This window comes from Lithobates pipiens, unplaced genomic scaffold, assembly GCF_037356315.1.
Source record: "Lithobates pipiens isolate NorthernLeopardFrog02 unplaced genomic scaffold, aLitPip1_a1.2 Scaffold_22, whole genome shotgun sequence".
Taxonomy (NCBI): Eukaryota; Metazoa; Chordata; class Amphibia; order Anura; family Ranidae; genus Lithobates; species Lithobates pipiens.
The window spans coordinates 255,997,702-256,018,055 of record NW_027507784.1 but is presented as its reverse complement, the minus strand read 5'-3'; the positions used below and the strand labels follow the sequence as shown (position 1 = coordinate 256,018,055).

General features: G+C 44.3%; 1 pseudogene; it reads left to right on the top strand.

Annotated features, from left to right (window-relative positions):
* The first annotated feature begins 8,229 nt into the window (after positions 1–8,229).
* On the top strand, positions 8,230–17,936 carry LOC143925498 (tRNA (guanine(27)-N(2))-dimethyltransferase-like; annotated as a pseudogene).
* The last annotated feature ends 2,418 nt before the right edge of the window (positions 17,937–20,354 follow it).

Genomic DNA, 20,354 nt, shown 5'->3' with positions numbered 1-20,354 from the left:
TATCAATAGAAGTTACCAGAGTACATAACATACAATCAGAATACAATACAAGCATTATACTTATCAGACCCTCGTGACTGGACCTCCTGATGGAATGAGAGCCAGCTCCCATTTATGAAACCCTTTTTGATAAACACACCTCAGCCACACCACACCCCATTGCCCACCCTCCTTTGCCTGTGGACCAATCAGCGTCTCTGGGGCGTCTCCTCCCCCAGGCTAAATACCTCTGACAGTCCTGCCATAATTGGCCTCTGGGGGGCAGTGTTTGCCCATGAGTTGCAACTGCTCCGACTGGGTTCCCATCTTGTGGTTCGATCTCGGACGCCCCTCCCGCTCATTATGTCCCTCTTGTCCTTACAGACAGACCAGCGCCGTCATTGTCCTAAATCTCTTTGAAGCTCCGTGCACACCAGGTGGGCTGAATAGAACTCATTCTGCTATGCAGCTTCTGTTTGGTGCCACATTCCTCTATACCTTTAAACATGTGGGACTGCAAATATCAATATGGCTGAGTTCGGTTGTACAAACAGATGTGTAGAACTTATAACATTACTTCATGCTCAATTCCAACTTACACCACTTTGCGCCTAAAAGGCGCATACCACCCTTCTTCAGACACGGCTCCTATTGAACAGTCCATAACTGTCTTAACGTGTGGTTCCCCAACATGTGCTTCCGAACCAGTACCTGTGGCAGAGTCCTTAGCTTGAGTAACGTGTGGTTGTTTTCAACGAGCACTCTAGAGACATCTCCCATTGAACAGTACACAATTGTCTTACCGCGCTGTGCTTTCAACATGTGCAGAAACAGGTCCTATGAAGCAGTCCATAATTGTTTTACCATGTGATGCTTCCCAACACGTGCCGCTTTGCCACTGAGTGACACATCACCACCATTCTTCAGCGACAGCTTCCATGTCACCATTCTGTATCTTCAGGACGGCAGTACAGGCAAGGGGTGTCCATTCATTCACCAGCATACGTTCAAAGCAATATTTCATCCAGCTCTCAACTACCGAGTTTCGATGAGGGCCTTTCTTGCCCATATTACTAGCCTACACTACACATAGGTCACACTCTACCACAGAAATAAATCAACTTATTACCATAATTTATACATACATATGTGTCCCCTCCAATTATGCACCCCGCTCCCAACCTCCTATAATCTCTTACTGTAAATATGGGTCGTGATTCTGCAAACTTGCTCACAGCGGTGTTGCAGGGCTCTGACTTGGCAGCAAAGTCTCTAACTTGTACACAGAGAGCTTACCGTCAAATCGTCCCTCAACTTGCATAGACAAATGGGAGACCCTTCTAGATAAATATCGCTTAACTACACATATAAATTTACAACAATGACCAAACCCACACAATTCCACCCCTGTGCCTGGATTTCAGAGATCATGCCCATGTTATACCATGCACCTCTACCTATGGTTAGGTTCAAGGAACCCTCTAGTTCCATGACTAACACTACACCGGTATTCTTTAGGACAAAGAAACAAACTCGCCTATGTCCTAAATAATACCCAGGTGCCTCCTTCCCAGCAATGATCTCTCCATCCGGAACACAGAGAGAAATAACTTCCCAACATTATTCGTTCATCCCCATGTATTGAGCTGGCATACAAAGGACATCATGGTCATGCTTCCGACAAAGGGAAATATCAACCTGCCTCCAGCTTTCATCTTCTCTGATCACATGTGTGATATAGCCTCAAATGCAACAAGATAGAATCCCCAGTCAGTAAGCCCATTGATGCCACCAAATATACAGACCGAGTCTGCACTTCTGTATATGGGAACATACAGCATAACACCTTTCACAATACAACTTAGTACAGCCCATACAGGCATTCGACCACTACTTTGGATTAGTGTAAGCAACGTGTTTTGGCAAAATCTTACTGAGTGGTGATGCTAACTCGACGATGCTAAGACGGTACAATTAGCCTGATGTTGGCTGATATTTCCACCTGTCACAGAGTGCGCGCCAGAGCCAATGACAGGTTTCTGTCCTCTCTACCAACCTCTCAACATGGTTGACAAAATCCGGAGCCACTCTAACCTGGGTGTTTCTGTGACTTCGTTGAATGTTATCAAGGATGCCACCAATCTCCCGGGGTAACAAAGTCAGGCTCCTTCTCTGAAGCTATGGCTGTGAGTTTGTTACTCAGGAGGCTGATGCCCACTACATTAACAACACCCATCCCAGCTATTGTTCCCCTCCAATATAGTGCTGAATACATCCCTCCTCTTTCGGGTTACTCCTCAGAAATAAGCATCCTGCATGGACTTGATCGCATCTCTAGGAGTAAGTCATTGGTACAATGACCGCACTTGATTCAGTGCATACTCAGCACATATAGGGTGATAGGTTTCTATCAACCACAGTGAGATGTTGCAGCGCCATGTGGTGAAGTCATACGGTACCCTGGTAGCCAGCGTTTGTTCCCTTTATTTTAACGGAGCATGCTCCTGTGTGTATTCACTGGCATTATCTGTGCAGGGTTCCAACCTCTCAAGTGAGACACCAACCAGGCGTATCTTCCCCATGTCTAGTTCTGGTGTCCCGCATGTCCAGTAACCGAAAGCTTCTCTCTAGGACCGCTAGGATTGAGACACCACCCCTACGAGGAAGTTTTCACCCCATTGATGTGTCACCTGTCACCCTTTAGTCTGGCCAACAGCTACCTTATTATGCATAAGTGCCAGCCTGCCTCCTGGGTACCTGCACCATATTAACTCTGTTACATCAATACATGTCATATGTTAAAACCTTCCTTTTTTCAATTCCTCCTTCCAACAAAAAAAAACACATATTTTACATTTTCATGTTCTGATGGATTGGATGTGTCATATTCCTTCCCCAACCTCCAACCCATTGCACATGTATTAATAACATGTTTGCATTCATCAGGAGAGACTTCAGCAAAAATATTTCACAAGTTCTGTTGTTTCAGATACAGCACTCGCACCACATTGTCCATAAGAAAAAACAAGCATTAATCTGAATCTTTCAGTTTTTTTTTTCTCTCCTGATGTTTATCAGAACACATTTGCGGTGTGGTGTGGCACAGACAAACTGCCAACCAGATGATCATCTGTCATCCATGTTCCAGAAGCCTCTACAATTCTCGTCCACCAGGATTCTGGAAGTGAAAAACAAGAGCAGTATCAAATTCTTATCCACAATATCTGCTCGCTTACCATGTTTACTTATAGTTCCCTCCTTGGAACCCAGGACCTTGGCTTGGCTTCTGCAACTTTGACCAAACTATTCCAACAACCATGACCTCTTTAGGCTGAACCCACTGTAAAATGGATCCCCATGGTATGATCAAAAATGTTTAAAACTGTCAATGTTGCTTCTCAAAAACTTCAAATTTTACAAGCTACAAAGACAATGCTTCTATCTGTATCTTTACAATGTATGCACTACCCCCTTTCAGGTGACTGGTTCCAACTGAGGGCATTGTCAATTACCCCCCTTTCAGGTGGATTAAACCTACTACTTTTCCACCTGAACAAAATAAAGATAAAATAGACGACTAAACCAATATCAAACAAAAAATTTTGAGAAAAAAATAAATACATTTTTTTTTTTTTTTTAATTAAAAAAAATCTGGCCATGATCGCACAAATAACATGCCAAGACAACCACCATACAACAATGACAAACACTCAACTTTTAGTTAACATCCATGGACTTTCCTCCTGAGAAGAGTGCTCATTCCAATCTGAAATACAATTAGTTAATGGGGAAAACAAAACAAAAAAACAAAACAAAAACAAAACAAAGCATATGTATCTCATCACAACATTGCAGCTTCATTTGTAACTCTTTAGTACTATTTATTTTTCATTGTTTGCAAACAATTACTAACTAATGAGCTCATGGTACCATGCTATAATCGATTATGTCTTTACAATAACCTTACCCCTGTTCTGCTATATTTTTCCCACTGTTGTTCTCACTTTGACAGACAAACAAATGCAAATGTCAGTATCCAAACCAGTTTAACTTCTTCCCTGGTCTCTGGAAAAGGAACACACAGACAGTGATTACACACAATTCTTATGTTAAGCAGCAGTATTGGATATTACTCAGGAAAAGTTTACAAAGACTGAAAATAAGAGAAGAGTAAAGAAACACAAAAAACAATACTCATAACACAAACATCTTTTAACCACACAGAAAACACAATACCAATTCAGAGGTTTATCCCTGAAAATACAAAAAAAAATGTATATCTATATCAAGGTCCTCTATTATATTCTGAACCTGAAACTCACATCAAACCTTTTTCATAGCGGGGAAACATTGACCAGAATATTCTTACCATGCCTGCAGCTCACTAAGTTCTGCTAACATCGTTTCCCCCAGTGCTATATTTGAATAACCATGCGTCTACCTCCATTTTGACTTTACGCAACTGTCCTAAATATTGCTTTTCAGTTTGTAGACCCCATATTTGCGTTTTACATGGGAAATGGGTTTGATTACTATGGGTTCCATGCTTTGGATGGCTACCCTACCTGGCTGAATAACACCCATAATGCCTTGGGGTCGTTTTCGGGTATGATCTCCTTTTGATATCATTATTTGCCGCCCAACAATATTTTGAAATGTGACCCCCTCCTTTTACACAAAAAACATTTTAGCTCTGGTTTCCCTGCATAGGCCCTTCTTTGAGCATATGGCGCTGGAAACCCACATTGCTGGATAATATTACTGCGATTGGAATGAACAGACTTTACACTTTCATTGTCTGAGGAGTCATCAGAAGTTTCAACTCCTGAATCAATTTCAAGTGCAGTTATCCCACCTTTATTTGCCTCTTCCACATCGATTCCCATCACAGTAATATCATTTGCAGTGATAATAGCATACAGGTTTTCTTCATGTTTCACCTCTAGCTTTTCTGTACACTGAGCATGTGCGGAGGGTACCTCCACCATTGCACATTTGGAGGATAACTCCATTATGGCTGCTTGTGCCTTAAGCATTGTGATAACCTGCAAATTATCAGTCTCCCTTTGATTCAAAGAGGCAATGCAACTTTCTCTTAATTTGCACCTTTGTTCTAATTCATCTAATCTCTGTTGCAATACACGTTTCTCAGTCACTAATTGTTCAATCCGATTGCGGGCATCTGCATCAGCCTTTTCAATCCCCATCAATATATCTCTTACCTGTTCCAATCACTTTTTCTCTTTCAGCAAACCATTCTAATTCTTTTTGTTCCGCAATTTCTTTCATTCTCATTAACATGCATAAGGCATTGGCCATTCTCTGTTTCCTGCCTTTTTTTTACTTATTACTTATGAGATTGTTATGTGTATTACATTGTCTCAAAAGTTCCCCAAATTGGTGTGTTAAATGACTCTCTTGTGTAAGTTGAAATCTAATACCACCATGCTTGCTAATGAAACCTTCAATGGCTTCCATTGACATGCTACTTAGCCTACCCACACTAAAGTTGCTCAACCAGTTGCTTAGACAATAGACACAGACGAACAAATAGACAACCCCCACAAAGACACAGATACAGCAGTTTAAAAGCTAGCTTTCACCTATAGTCCAAAACTAAAAAAAAAAAAAAAAAAAAAAACAGATACGAACCATTTAAATCTACAGTGACTTGTGGTTCTACAGCATACAAGGCACACTCTTAATCAATGCCTTGGTCTTCTATTGGACCAGAGCTATTTCACTCTCACGTGGGTAGAAATAAAAACCTACATTTCCCTCACTTTTTTTCCTTTTCCTCAAAGATGTATGGTAATTCCTGTCAATCTCTAACCAACACTTTGCATTAGCAACACACTAGACGAACAGATACCAAGCACACACAAAGACACAGATGAAGCTGTTTAGAAGCTAGCTTTCACCTGTAGTCCCACACCAAACACAAAAAAAAACGCAAAAGGAAAAAAAACAAAAAAAAAAACAAATACAAATCCGTTTAACCACGAATTTCTTCAGGAGAACACACTCTCTCCTCTCCAATCGCAGGCCATAGGGAATTCCTATTGGGACAGATTTACACCTTTCCCTCAAAATTGTATGGTTATCCTGTCAATCTGCGGTTATATCACATAACCAGGGATGAGCAGTCCCTTTCTCGCCAGTGTGCCAATTTGCCCTCTGGTTACAGGTCTGCAGCAAACACAACAATAACGTACAAATATATATATATCAGTCACAGTTCTCACCAGGTTTTACGCGTCCGTTTCTACCGGTGAAATATCTCACAGAATTTTCCTGCTCATCCAAGCGTGGTTTCAGAATTCGCGAGCCAGCGCCAATCTTGTCCACACTAGAGATGATTTTTAGTTCTGGGTGTCTGTGGATCTGTGCTTACAGGGACTCAGAAACAAAAATACATTAGATTTTTGTGGATTCTGTGTAAAAATACGTTTTACACGCCTTTCTGGGGTGCCAAATGAAGTAACTGATCAATACATCCTATTATCATCAGTTATGTATTACTTTGTCTAGTCCCTATAGATTAGTTAGTCTATCTATACTCTGAGCGCATGCTATCGTTAATATCACAATACTATAACAATTAGCTATGAAACTAAATACACGGTCTAGGATCAATCAAATCTCATTTATTTCCCAAGGAAATAAGAAAGCTTGCATAAAGGTATCAATAGAAGTTACCAGAGTACATAACATACAATCAGAATACAATACAAGCATTATACTTATCAGACCCTTGTGACTGGACCTCCTGATGGAATGAGAGCCAGCTCCCATTTATGAAACCCTTTTTGATAAACACACATCAGCCACACCACACCCCATTGCCCACCCTCCTTTGCCTGTGGACCAATCAGCGTCTCTGGGGCGTCTCCTCCCCCAGGCTAGATACCTCTGACAGTCCTGCCATAATTGGCCTCTGGGGGGCAGTGTTTGCCCATGAATTGCAACTGCTCCGACTGGGTTCCCATCTTGTGGTTCGATCTCGGACGCCCCTCCCGCTCATTATGTCCCTCTTGTCCTTACAGACAGACCGGCGCTGTCATTGTCCTAAATCTCTTTGAAGCTCCGTGAACACCAGGTGGGCTGAATAGAACTCATTCTGCTATGCAGATTCTGTTTGGTGCCACATTCCTCTATACCTTTAAACATGTGGGACTGCAAATATCAATATGGCTGAGTTCGGTTGTACAAACAGATGTGTAGAACTTATAACATTACTTCATGCTCAATTCCAACACCTCTAAAACGTGCAATAGTCATTCCCATACCAAAATAAGACCACGGGACCCCACCAATCCTAACAACCTAAGACCCATCTCCTTACTTCCCTTTGCCTCCAAACTCCTTGAATGTTAAATCTACAACCGACTGAGTGACCACCTCACTGAGAATAGCCTTCTTGATCCCCTTCAGTCTGGATTTCATCTACTGCACTCCACATAAACTGCTCTCCTAAGACTCACAAACTACTTACTAACAGCTAAAACCAAAGGTCAATATTCCATACTCTTAGGCCGCGTACACACGCGCGGACTGTTCGCCCAACTTTGTCCGTCCAACAGTTTCGGCAAACAGTCCGCTCAAACTTAGCATGGACGGACATGGCCACACACGACGGACGAACAGTTTGCTGAAACCGTGCGCGATGACGTGAACGGCACGTACGACGGGACGAAAAATACGACGTCCAATACACTGCAATGCAACCTTCCGACGTGGAAATCCTTTCTGAGCATGCGCGAGACTTAGTTGGCCGAACAAGCCTACACACGAGCGAACAGTCCGCTGAAACCTTGTTTCAGCGGACAGTTTTTCGGAATTTCCGTAAGACCTTGTTCGTCCAACTGTCCGCTGAAACTGTCCGCTGAAGCCCCACACACGAGCGGACTGTCCGCCCAAACACTGTTCAGCGGACAAGGTTGGGCGAACAGTCCGCCCGTGTGTACGCGGCCTAACTCTTGAACCTCTCTCTGCTGCCGTGGATACAGTTGACCACCCCCTCCTCCTCCAAAAATAAAATTTGGAGTGGTGCTGTACAGAGGAGGTGGAGAAGGACTATTGTTTCCTGCTGGAGTCCAGCTCTTCATATTGTGATGGACAGAGATCTTTGAAAAGAGGTGCACTTTCAGCTTTGTTGACTTCTGCTGGAGTTGTACCTGTTGCAGATATTATATTCAATATTCAGGGATCTTCAAGACTTGTGTTTGTCTTACACTCCTTTTTATGTAAATGATAGAGAATCTCAAAGAAGAATCAATACTGGAGCCAGAAGCTACCGCCGAGTGCAATCTTTTACAAAATGATCCAACAGATGAAAAACTTGAATTAAATATCAAGGGCTTTCCTGAAGAAAAAGGAAAAGGAGAAACCTCAATACATGATAAGCTATGCAACCAGGAGATGGACACTCAGGATGAAGAGCAGAAACCCACAAAACATCCATGAGAGCAGGAGGGCACAGGAAAGCACAAGTCTATTCAGAAAGAGTTATCCTACCTTGAAGATTTAGCTAATCAATCTGATGGTCTGGAGAAGCCATGTCCTGCTGTGTCTATTAGACGTATTTAGGTCTTGTCACATCAATAAGCTTCTGAGACACCTGCAGAACCTGCACTGGAAAGTCTCTGTTGAATTTGAGGGCTACAGAATGTGCATTTGTTGTTTGCCTTGCTTGCAAAAAATATCACAAAATGAGTTGCCCAGTAAAACTAGTGCTCACTACCATTGTATCATCTGCTCTGCAACTATCGCTCGAAGAACAAAAATGATAAGACAAATCAAACGCCATGTCAAGAAGGGGGAAACTCAAGTAATGCCCTCAGCCAGTAGTAGACCCCGGTAAATTTTACACAAAATGAACACTGAGGTACATGTTCTTCCAAATTGCAACACACCACAAAAATCCAGAACTTTCTTTAATCCAGTAATGAAGACTAACCCACAGCTGATCTTTTGTGCCATGACGGTGTTAACAGAAGCACAGAAACCTCTGGAATGTCTGGATGCATTTAGTGCCACAGGCATCATGAGATTACAATGGGTAAAGCACCTTGAGAATTCTGTGAAAGTCACGCTTAATGACATTAGTGACAGCTAAACCGCTATCATTTGGGAAAACTGTCAACTTAACCAGATGAAGGTGTTAGGCCTCATGTACACTGCTGCTGGTAAACAGACGTGCTGCTTTTTTCAGCTGCCCCTGAACTCATCCAATGTTACCTTTATCAGTACATGTACACAGGTTTGTTTAATGTCAGTTTTAGACAGTTGAGTTTAGAGGCCTTTTTTGGAAAGCAAAAAATGAGATCAGACGCGGAGTAGAAATTTCAAGCGCTAAATGCTTCGAAAAGCATCTAAACGCACTAACTCACGTTTATCCACGTTTCGTTTACAGTTAATTTTTGGCTATTTTGGAAAAAAGATTTTTTTTTCAAATGCTTCTAAACGCAAACGCGACTAAACGTGCAGTGTAAATGCGGCAAAATTTATGTTTTAAACATGGGTTACTATATGTCGAGTTAAATCGTTCAGGAGAGGTTGTAAAAATGTCCCATGTACAGTAACCACGAACCATGTACGTCCTTACTTTGAGGATGGATATCGTTGTTATGGCAACCACTAGCTGCCATAACCCCGGGATCGACATGTTCGGCCGGCGGTCCAGTACAATATAAAAGTGGTCTTTGTGGTGCTCCCGGCCATCTCCTACCCTATCCGAGATACTCTGCTCCTTTGTCTGCATAATGCTCTCATCTCGAAAGCGCACATCCAGGAGAAACAGGAGGACTGATAGACGGCTTCCCTCGACTTCCAGCGCTTGTTTGGGCTAGTTCAGTCGGGCTCCCCAGATACCAATATGGCGGAAGCGCATGCCTCCCACGTGCTGGACTTGGAGTGCACCACCCAGCCGAACACACCATCAGGCTCTCAGAGCCTAGAGATGGTCCCGGACATCCCACTCGCCTTCTCCTTACCCCCAGAGGGGTCGCCACGCCGGCGGTTGACATGCAGTGCGGATGACGAGCTGAGAGCTATTCTGCTGGCATTACCAATGAAGGCTGACATTGAGAACATGGTTGGCCGTGTAGAGGCGGCCCACCGTAAGCAAATCAACACGGTCAAACAGGAGGTACGCTCCCTATCGGATAGGCTGACAGTGGGGGAGACCTCCTTGTCGGTATTGGATCGCAGAGTGACGGACCTAGAAGCGCTCCACCGTTCACAGTCGGAGCGATCGATGGGTCTACAGCTCCATATGGAAGAAATGGAGGACAGAAGTGGCAGGAACAACCTGCGGCTTTGTGGCCTCCCTAAAGCTACTGGTTCAATTGATCTGGAGGCGACCGTGGCGGATATCTTCCGCAGGGTGGCGGGTGACCAAATACAGGGCCGTATGGAATTTGATCGTATCTATAGAGCTCTGGGTCCAAGATCCGAGGACCCAGCTAGATCACGTGATGTGATATGTCATCTGCACCACTACATCCACAAAGAGATCATAGCCCACAAGGCGTGGGGGGCTCGGGACCTGGAACTGGACAGGCGCCTATCAAGATATTGCCGGATGTATCCAGGGCTACGCTACAGCGTAGAGCACTGATGAAACCGCTGCTGGATCTGGCCAGGAGAAGGGGAGTGACCTAACGCTGGGGTTTCCCCCCTCTCTGTTACCTTCCGGAGGTATCAACGTTCTTTCACACTCCACTCTCCTGATTCACTACCGGCGCATTTCATCTTCTTGGAGGCTGAGCCGATAGTGATACCGAACTGGCTGGACTATCTCCCGGATTATCAGGGTCGCAGGGGCCGTGTCGCTGCGAGCGGAGGCTTGCCCTCTAGACCCCCAAGGAACAGACGCGTTCACAAGCACCATCCCCGGAGGACGGCAGAGAGGCATGAGTTAATATTTTTGGCAGTTTTTTCAGTTTTCCGGCCGAGGCGGCCACTCCCGGCCCTCCCCCCGTCCTGCCGTCCAGTGGCAATATGGAGCCCCCCTGACTTCTTCCCTCTCATGGTTTGCTGGCTGCCTCTGCCCCCCCCCCGGTCTCGGACACGGATTGCTGGATGCTTTTCTTAGATGGGCACTCTGTGGGAATTGACTGGTTGCAGTGGTGCTTGGTGTTTTTTTTTTCTTTTCTGTTGCGGACACCCGGCTGTTCTGAGTACCTTCCATGCCCCCCACACCTCCTCAAATGACTTATCGGGACCTCTGAACACTGTGAGTGTCACGGTCTTTGCCTGGCTGGTGGGGGGGTGGAGGGGGGTCTATTGGCGTGGCATGGTGGGCTGCAGCCCAGGTGGAACGGAGCGTCTGTCTCCTGCAGGCCCCTGTTTCTCCCCTTGGCTCTTGTGGGTGGGGGGTGGTCCGGATGCTGACTTCATATTGTGAGCCATTTGTGAGATGGGCTGCTCCCCCCCCCTCGCTGGTCCGGCAGGTACAGCTTTGCTCTGGACTCAGGAAGACTTGTTCCGGCTATGTTGGAACGAAGATGCCCTTCACTAAGCAGACTGGACAGGTCATTAATCGAGGGGGCTCACTCCGCCAATGCATTACTACGTGTACTTCCTCCACCGGTGCATGCCAGGCTGCTGGCTGAGGTACTCCCCTGCTGGGCCTGGGGTGGGGCTTTGGGGTGGCTTTGCTAGCGGTGCGGGGGGCTGTTGTGGCGCTGCTGGGGGGCTCCCGGGGGGTGGGTTATTCCCTCCCCCCGGGCCCCCCCTTTCTGCATCCTGGGCCTCCGGCTAGCATACGGGGGTGCTGTGGGCGCTGGGTGGGGGTATTATGCGGGGCGGGTGGGGGACGCAGGGAGGGTATGCTTTGTTGGGATACTGCTTTAATTACAAGGCTGGCGGGGTTTTTATATATTTTTATTTATAGGTTCAGGTAAACAAACATGTTGCCCTGTCGAGTTCTTCCCCCTATATTATGGGGATATACCACATGTCTTAGCAGGGGACTGGTGAAGTGTTATGCATTTAGTTCCTTTGCCTGTTTTTTCTTTATTCTGTTTTGATTGTTTTGCCATTTGTTCTCCCTCTTATGGTTTTTAGGTTAACTGTATGTGCTGCTTACACAGCTGAAATGTAGGCTTGGGTGGGTGGGTGGGCTAGGGCTCCTCTTTCTTGCCAGAGTCCAACCCATCCCCCGTATTGGCTGACACGCACCCCCAGATTTTTGGAGGTGACGTGTCTTCTCAAGTTTAGACTTCGTTAGATAGTTGTGGGTCTCCTATTTTCTACGACCCTTTCCGAAAACGTCCTTCCCCGGTTGGGAGGGTGGCTCAGTTCCTCCACAAAGCCCAACTAATAGACGTTTGGCGGTTGTAGCACTCTGGTGAACGAGACTACACCTTTTACTCAAGCACCCATAAACTTTACACCAGAATTTTTTCTTGATACCCCACAACCAACTGCACGCGGTGATAGACTCCTCTATTGGACACATTACATGGTCGGAAAATGCCCCTATCTGCCTTACATACACACTCACTGGGAGATCAGCGATCCACTCGCGGTTCTGGCGGCTGAATGAGAGTCTCCTTCAGTCACCTGAAATACTAACGGACGTGAAAAAAACGCTTGAATTATATTTTAAGGAGAACGATACTCCAGACTGCGATCCGGGCTTGCTCTGGGAAGCGCATAAGGCTGTCATTAGGGGGCTCTTAATCAGCCGCGGGGCACGTAGAAAAAAAGAAAGGTCCGAAACTCTTTCCAAACTTCTGAACACTCTATCCTCATTGGAGGCACGCCACAAACACGCCCTCTCCCAGACCCTGGAATCAGAACTGGGGACAATACGCAAACAGATTACAGACCTGCTACACTACAGGGCTAAGGCAGCAGTATAACGCAGTCGACAAATTACATATGAATCGGGAGACAAATGTGGGAAATCGCTAGCTAGAACGATTCGGGAACAAAAACAGGCAGCCTACATTCCTTATATTGTAGGCCCAAACGGCCAGTGGGTTACCCTGCCGAAACAAATCTCGAAGGCATTCAGTGACTACTACAACAAACTATATAACTTCCCACACGAAAGTCCTTCCCAAACTGCCATTGATGCTTATGTAGCATCCTCCCGGATGCTCTCTCTCCCCACGGACATCAGGGATGAACTTGAAGCACCGATAACTTTAGTGGAACTCCAGACTGCCATTAGTGCCATGAAGCCAGGGAATGCCCGGGTCCAGACGGTTATACCACTCAATACTATAAGACACTGCTCCCCATTCTAGGTCCACGTATGGTGACATTTTTTTAATGCCGTTGGTGCAGAAGCAGCCCTCCCCAGGGATATGCTAAATGCCCATATATCTTTAATCCCCAAGGAGGGTAAGGACCCCTCCGTGTGCGGGAGTTAGAGACCCATTTCTCTGTTGAACACGGACTTAAAACTATTCACCAAACTTCTGTCAACACGGCTAGCCCGCCAACTTCAGTCCCTAATCAACTTAGATCACGTCGGTTTTATACCTGGTAGGGAAGCGCGTGATAACACTATCAAAGTTTGGAACCTCCTTCACGTTGCCAGCACTAAAGGGTCCCCATGTGTATTCCTTAGCACAGATGCTGAAAAAGCGTTTAATAGGGTGAGCTGGGCATTTATGTTCTCAGTACTCCCTCATATTGGCCTAGGCGATAGAATGCTTACCTGGATTGACAAAATGTATTCCTCCCCCACGGCACAGGTGAAGGCTAATGGTCTCTTGTCGCTGCCCTTCCCCATCACAAACGGAACGAGGCAGGGGTGTCCTCTGTCACCCCTACTTTTCGCACTTTCGCTAGAATCTTTCCTATGTAACATTAGACGCAGCCCTGACATTCAAGGTATTCAGGTGGGAGACTTACATTGTAAAATCTCGGCATATGCCGATGACTTATTGTTCACCTTGACCAACCCCACAATCTCCCTACCCAATCTCCTTAAAGAATTCGAGGTGTATGGGGTGTTATCGAATTTAAAAATCAACTATTCTAAATCAGCAGCAATGGGTGTAGCCATCTCCCCTCCAATTATGCAATCTCTACAAACCCACTTCACCTTCAAATGGACAAATGTGGTTCTAAAATATTTAGGAATTGAAATCCCCCTGGACATCAAACGAACGTTTGAGTTGAATTTTCCACCAATCTCAGTCACGATCCGCTCACTCTTGGACGGTTGGTCCAGGGGTCTCCATTCCTGGTTCGGCAGATGCAACCTCATTAAAATGTGTATATTACCTAAGATTGTCTTCCTGCTTTAGGCCCTTCCCATTCATATCCCACTATCGTTCTTCAAGGATATACATTCCCTTTTCATACATTTTATCTGGGCTGGCAAAAAACCCAGGGTAAATAGACACCAGATGTCCCTCCCCAAACACCAGGGTGGCTTGGCAGTCCCGGATATTAGGCAGTACTTCAAGGCGACACATTTAGGTCGTATCCTGGACTGGAGATGAAACGGAATGGTTAAACTTTGGGTACAGTTAGAACAGGCTCAGGCGATTATCCCACTAAAAGGCGTGCTTTGGTGCTACGACTCCCTCCCCTTAGACATGAAAAATCACCCCTCCTGGGATCGCACTGCGACACGGTAGACAGGCAGCTATACAACATTCACTCACCTCGATTAAATCCCCTCTTTACCCAATACTGGCACACCCAGATTTTACGCCGGGCCTTCACCCCAGGGAATTTGCTGATCTGCGGAATGAAGGTTTTGACCATGCAGCTAAATTTGTGGTACAGGACCGTTGGCCTACCCTGACGGAACTCTTTGACGGAACGGGTAAGTTTCGACTCAATTTCTGGAAAGCGGCACAGCTGCACCACTTTCTGCACTGAATCCCTGAGCCCCAGGACTTCCTCCGTCAACGGACAATCTTTGAAGAGTTTTGCATAGGCACTGAACCTATGTCAAGAACACTGTCCAATATGTATATACTACTTAACTCACCCTCCATCCAACCATGTCTAATTGGCCTAGAAAAGTGGGAGAAAGACCTAAACCGAACGTTCTCCGACACACAAAAACAGAGGATGATTAGCTGCGCTGTTACAACGTCCATATGTACTAGAATACAGGAGACAAACTATAGTTCTGTCCAGGTGGTACCTTACTCCTTCAAGACTTCACAAATGTTTCCCTGACACTTTGGACCGTTGCTGGCGCTGTGGTGAGGAAGAAGGTATGATGCTTCACATCTTTTGGACTTGCTCCAAGCTTGGGAATTTTTGGGGAGCAGTCAGGCGTATTACTCAGAAATTTGCGGAATATACAATTCCGGATGATGCTGCCTTCTTCCTCCTACACCTGTCAACAACCTCCCTAAAAAAATATAAAAAGTCTCTGGTACACTATCTTCTTAATGCAGCGAAGACATGCGAAGACATTCCGCTTCGCTGGAAACAATGCCCACCGACAGTAACAGATTGGCTACGCAAAGTAGAGGAAATTAGGAAATTAGAGGACTTGGCCCTTACCACGCAACATAAAACTGAGCAATTTACTGCTACATGGGCCATATGGATTACCTATATATATTAGGAAGAGGAAATTGCCCTTCTGGGTTCGTAGTGACCTTTTCACTGCTATGACCCGTTGTACCTGGAGTTGATTACCTGGGATAACCTCGCCCTGGCTGACACCCCCCTTCCCCCCCCTTCCCTATTTTCTTTCTTTCCCCCCCTCCCCTGAAGAGAATGTGGAAAATGGAAGGGAGGATCCCGTCTTGGTCAGGAGTAGTTACGATGGGGTACTGCGTGGCCTTGCGCATTATCCAGGATGAATGGAAGTTTCATGTGAAATACCTGGCCATGAGATACTGATTGTTTTACTTTTATGTTGTACAAGTGCTTTGTAGGAACTTCTGCATTGACTGTATTGTCGGGATTCCTCCCTTGAGCGATGTTTAATAAAAATTATATTTGAAAAAAAAAAAAAAACGTTACTTACGCCCATAGCTCTTAAAAGGCCATTAAAAAAAAAAAAATTTATGACAATTTTTTTTTTATTGCATTTTTGTGTAAATATGAGATCTGAGGTCTTTTTGACCCCAGAGCTCATATTTAAGAGGTCCTGTCATGCTTTTTTTCTATTACAAGGGATGTTTACATTAATAATGAATGAATAAAAGTGACACATTTTTTTTTTTAACTGTGTAAAAATAAAAAATAAAAGGTAAAATAAATAAGAACATTTTTATTTTTTAAAGGCGCCCCATCCACCGAGCTCGCGTGCAGAAGTGAACACATACTTGAGTAGAGCCCGCATATGGAAACGGTGTTCAAACCACACTTTTGAGGTATCGCCGCGATTGGTAGAGCAAGAGTAATAATTCTAGCCCTAGACTTCCTCTGTAACGCAAATGCAACCTGAAGAATTTTTTAAATGTCGCCTATGGAGATTTCTAAGGGTAAAAGTTTGTCGTCATTCCACGAACGTGCGCAATTTTGAAGCGTGACATGTTGGGTATCAATTTACTCGGAGTAACATTATCTTTCACAATATATAAAAAAAAATGGGCTAACTTTACTGATGTCTTATTTCCTAATTTAAAAAAACATTTCTTTTTTTTAAAAGTGCGCTTGTAAGACCGCAGCGCAAATACGATGTGACAAAGTATTGCAACACCCGCCATTTTATTCTCTAGGGTTTTAGAAAAAAAATGTATAATGTTTGGGGGTTCTAAGTAATTTTTTAGCAAAAAAAAACTGTTTTTAACTTGTAAACAACACATCTAAAAAAGAGGCCTGGTCCTTGAGTGGTTAAGCCTTAATGAAAAGTGAAGGGAATTCTGAAGCAGTGGTCATAGATAAAGATGTGGAAGAATTTGTGAACACAGTAGAGGTTACGAAGATGGATGCCAATGTCCTAATGCATACACAGTCTTTTGATTTCATACATTTGAACCCCTTTGGGACATCTGTGAATTATTTGGATGCAGCATTTCAAAATATCAGAAGCCTGGGTATTGTATCTGTGACCTCAACTAATACTGGATCTATGTATGCCAAAACAAAAACACCACTATGGTTGCAACATCATTAGATCAGAATGCTTCAAAGAGCTGGCAGTGCAGATTGTCCTGGCTGCTATTGTCAGGGTGGCTGTTTGCTGTAATACAGGTATTGAGGTTCTGCTATCGGTCGCTTTGGAGCATTTTGTCCTGGAGATAGTGCGGGTTCTAAGAGGTCCTTCACTAGCTGATGAAAGTCTAAAAATGATCAGTAACCTTATTCGTTGCCATTGGTGTGAGGAAAGAATCTTCCAAAAGGAAGGAACTATGCTTTAAGAAAATCCATATAAACAGCTGTGCTTGCCATGAAAGTATGTCTGAAAGATCAGCGGCCTTGCTTGGCCCAATGTGGTCTTGCACCCTGTTTAAACACAGGCTTTCTGAGAAGAATACTGTATGAAGCAACATCCTGAGGCATTGGGGAATGCCACACACTGCTGAAGAACCTCATATATGAAGCTGAATGCTCAACTGTCAAACAGTTTTCTGTTCATCCCACTCAGTACAGTCAAGAAGAAAGTGGCATTTTTATTAAAGTTTCAGGTGCAGATGTATTGTCAGACCCTGGTAAAAGAAAACGAAAAGGACATGAACAAAAATGTTCCTAAAGGTCTAAAGAATGATACTCAAGCAGAACATCCTCCATTTTATTATAGAATTCACAGAAATGTGATTGGTGGATTAAACATACCAAAATGAAATAAAATATTGCAGTATCTCTCAGAAGCTGGATTTCTGGTGAGCCGGACACATTTTGATCCAACGGGAATCCGAACAAATGCTCCATTGGTAACACTTAAAGCAAGTCTTGAGAAGAACAGCTCTCTCTCCCATACTTCACAGTCTGATAGCTGCAAAGATACCCCAGAGACAATAACAGAAGTATCACACACTGAAGAGATGGCCTCTTTGTCCGATGTGAAATAGCATCCACATCTTTGAATAAGGAAAGAATCCTTCATTATTATTATTTTTTAAACAGAAAGGAATCCTTTATTCTTTTAGGCTGGTTTAACACGTAAGACTAAGTGATGCAAGTTTCATACTTGCTCTTGTTGCTGGTTTTCATTTAGACCAGCCTATTATCCAACAAAGCTGACAATAATAAAAAGTTCTTTAAAAAAAAAAAACTAAATTTGCTTGGTCTCCATGGTTGCGCTCTCCATTGGTTCAAATCTTACCCATCTCACCGCACCTTCAGTGTCACTTACAACTCCACTCCTGCTCTCCAACTCCTCTTACCCTTGGGATCCCCCAAGGTTCTGTCCTTGGACATCTACTATTCTTGATTTACATGTCCTCCCTGGGTCAGCCTCCCATAGCTTCCTCTACCATTTATATGCTGATGACACCCAAATCTATCTTTCTACCCCTTAGCTCACCTCATCAGTCTCCTCATGCATCACTGATTTACTAAAAAACATATCAGCCTGGCTGTCACACCACTTCCTCAAATTGAATCTATCTAAAACCAATCCTCACTTTACATTATTACCACTTAACCACTTCCCGCCCGGCCTATAGCAAAATGACGGCCGGACGGTGGTTCAGTTATACTGACTGGGCGTCATATGACGTCCTTCAGGACAACAGCCACCTCGCGCCCATGGGGGCGCGCATAACAGCGATCGGCGGAGCATTGTGTCAGTCTGACACACCTCTACACGGATCTTGGTAAAGAGCCTCTGACAGAGACTCTTTACCACGTGATCAGCCGTGTCCAATCACGGCTGATCAGGATGTAAACAGGAAAAGCCATTGATCAGCTTTTCCTCACTCGCGTCAGACAGACTCCAGTAGAGGAGAGCCGATTGGCAGCTCTCCTGATAGGGGGGTCTGCGCTGATTGTTTATCAGCACAGCCCCCCTCGGAAGCCGCCAGGACCACCAGAGAAGTGGGCAACATGTGGATGACCAGGTATGTACCCCATGGCCATCCACATGTGCCCACCTGTGCCAATCAGTGCCCACAAATGGGCACTGACTGGCACCATAAAGTAACAAATACCATGACTAATGCCCAGCAATGCCACCCATCAGTGTCATCAGTGCCACCCATAAGTACCCATCAGTGCCACCTATGAGTGCCCATCATCAGTAACACCTCATTGGTGCCACCTCATCGGTGCCCATCAGTGCAGCCTTATCAGTGCCCATCATTGAAGAAGAAAACGTACTTATTTACAAAAAAATTTACAGAAACAAAGAAAAACTTGTCTTTTTTTATTTGTTGCTCAAAAAATAAAAATCGAAGAGGTGATCAAATACCACAAAAAGAAAGCTCTATTTGTGGGAACAAAATAAAAAAAATTGTTTGGGTACGATGTAGCATGACCGCGCAATTGTCATTCAAATTGCGACAGCGCTGAAAGCTGAAAATTGGCTTGGGCGGGAAGGTGTCTAAGTGGCTGGTATTGAAGTGGTTAATTGTCTATATGCTTTATAATACTATATCATTAACTTGAGTTCTTCCTGCAAAGAACACATTCTAGCAGCTGACATCTAGGGGCTGACCGAGGCCTGTGGGTTGTTTTTAGATGGTTGTCATACTTTTGGTCAAGTAACCTTGCCAAAGAGGAGGCAATGGAATGCAGCCCCAGAACTGTAACTCCTGGAAAAGTAAAAATGAAAATGGGCCTGGTTTACTTGTTAAATTTCAAGCAGAAACCTATTTTCAGGTATTAAATTATGATTCATACACCTGTGGTTTGTAGCTGGTATGCTGGGATTTTTTGTGCTATTCACTGCTCCTTATCAGTGCCTCCAATGGTGTTGCTGATCTTTTTAGGATTCCCAGCGTAGGATCTACTTCTGCTATCTTTTCAGTTACAGTGGATATAAAAAGTCTACACACCCCTGTTAAAATGTCAGGTTTCTGTGATGTAAAAAAATGAGACAAAGTTAAATCATTTCAGAACTTTTCCCACCTTTATTGTGACCTATAAACTGTACAACTCAGTTGAACAAAAAACTGAAACCGTTTAGGTGGAGGGAAGTAAATATAAATAAATAAAATAATATGGTTGCATAAATGTGCACACCCTTAAACTAATACTTTGTTGAAGAACCTTTTGATTTTATTACAGCACTCACATACTTTTGGGTATGAGTCTATCAGCATGGCACATCTCGACTTGGCAATATTTGCCCACTCTTCTTTGCAAAAACACTCCAAACCTGTCAGATTGCAAGGACATCTCCTGTGCACAGTCCTCTTCAGATCACCCCACAGATTTTCAATGAAATTCAGGTCTGGGCTCTTACTGGGCCATTCCAATACTTTAATCTTCTTCTAGTGAAGCCATTCCTTTGTTGATTTGGATGTATGTTTTAGGTCGTTGTCTTG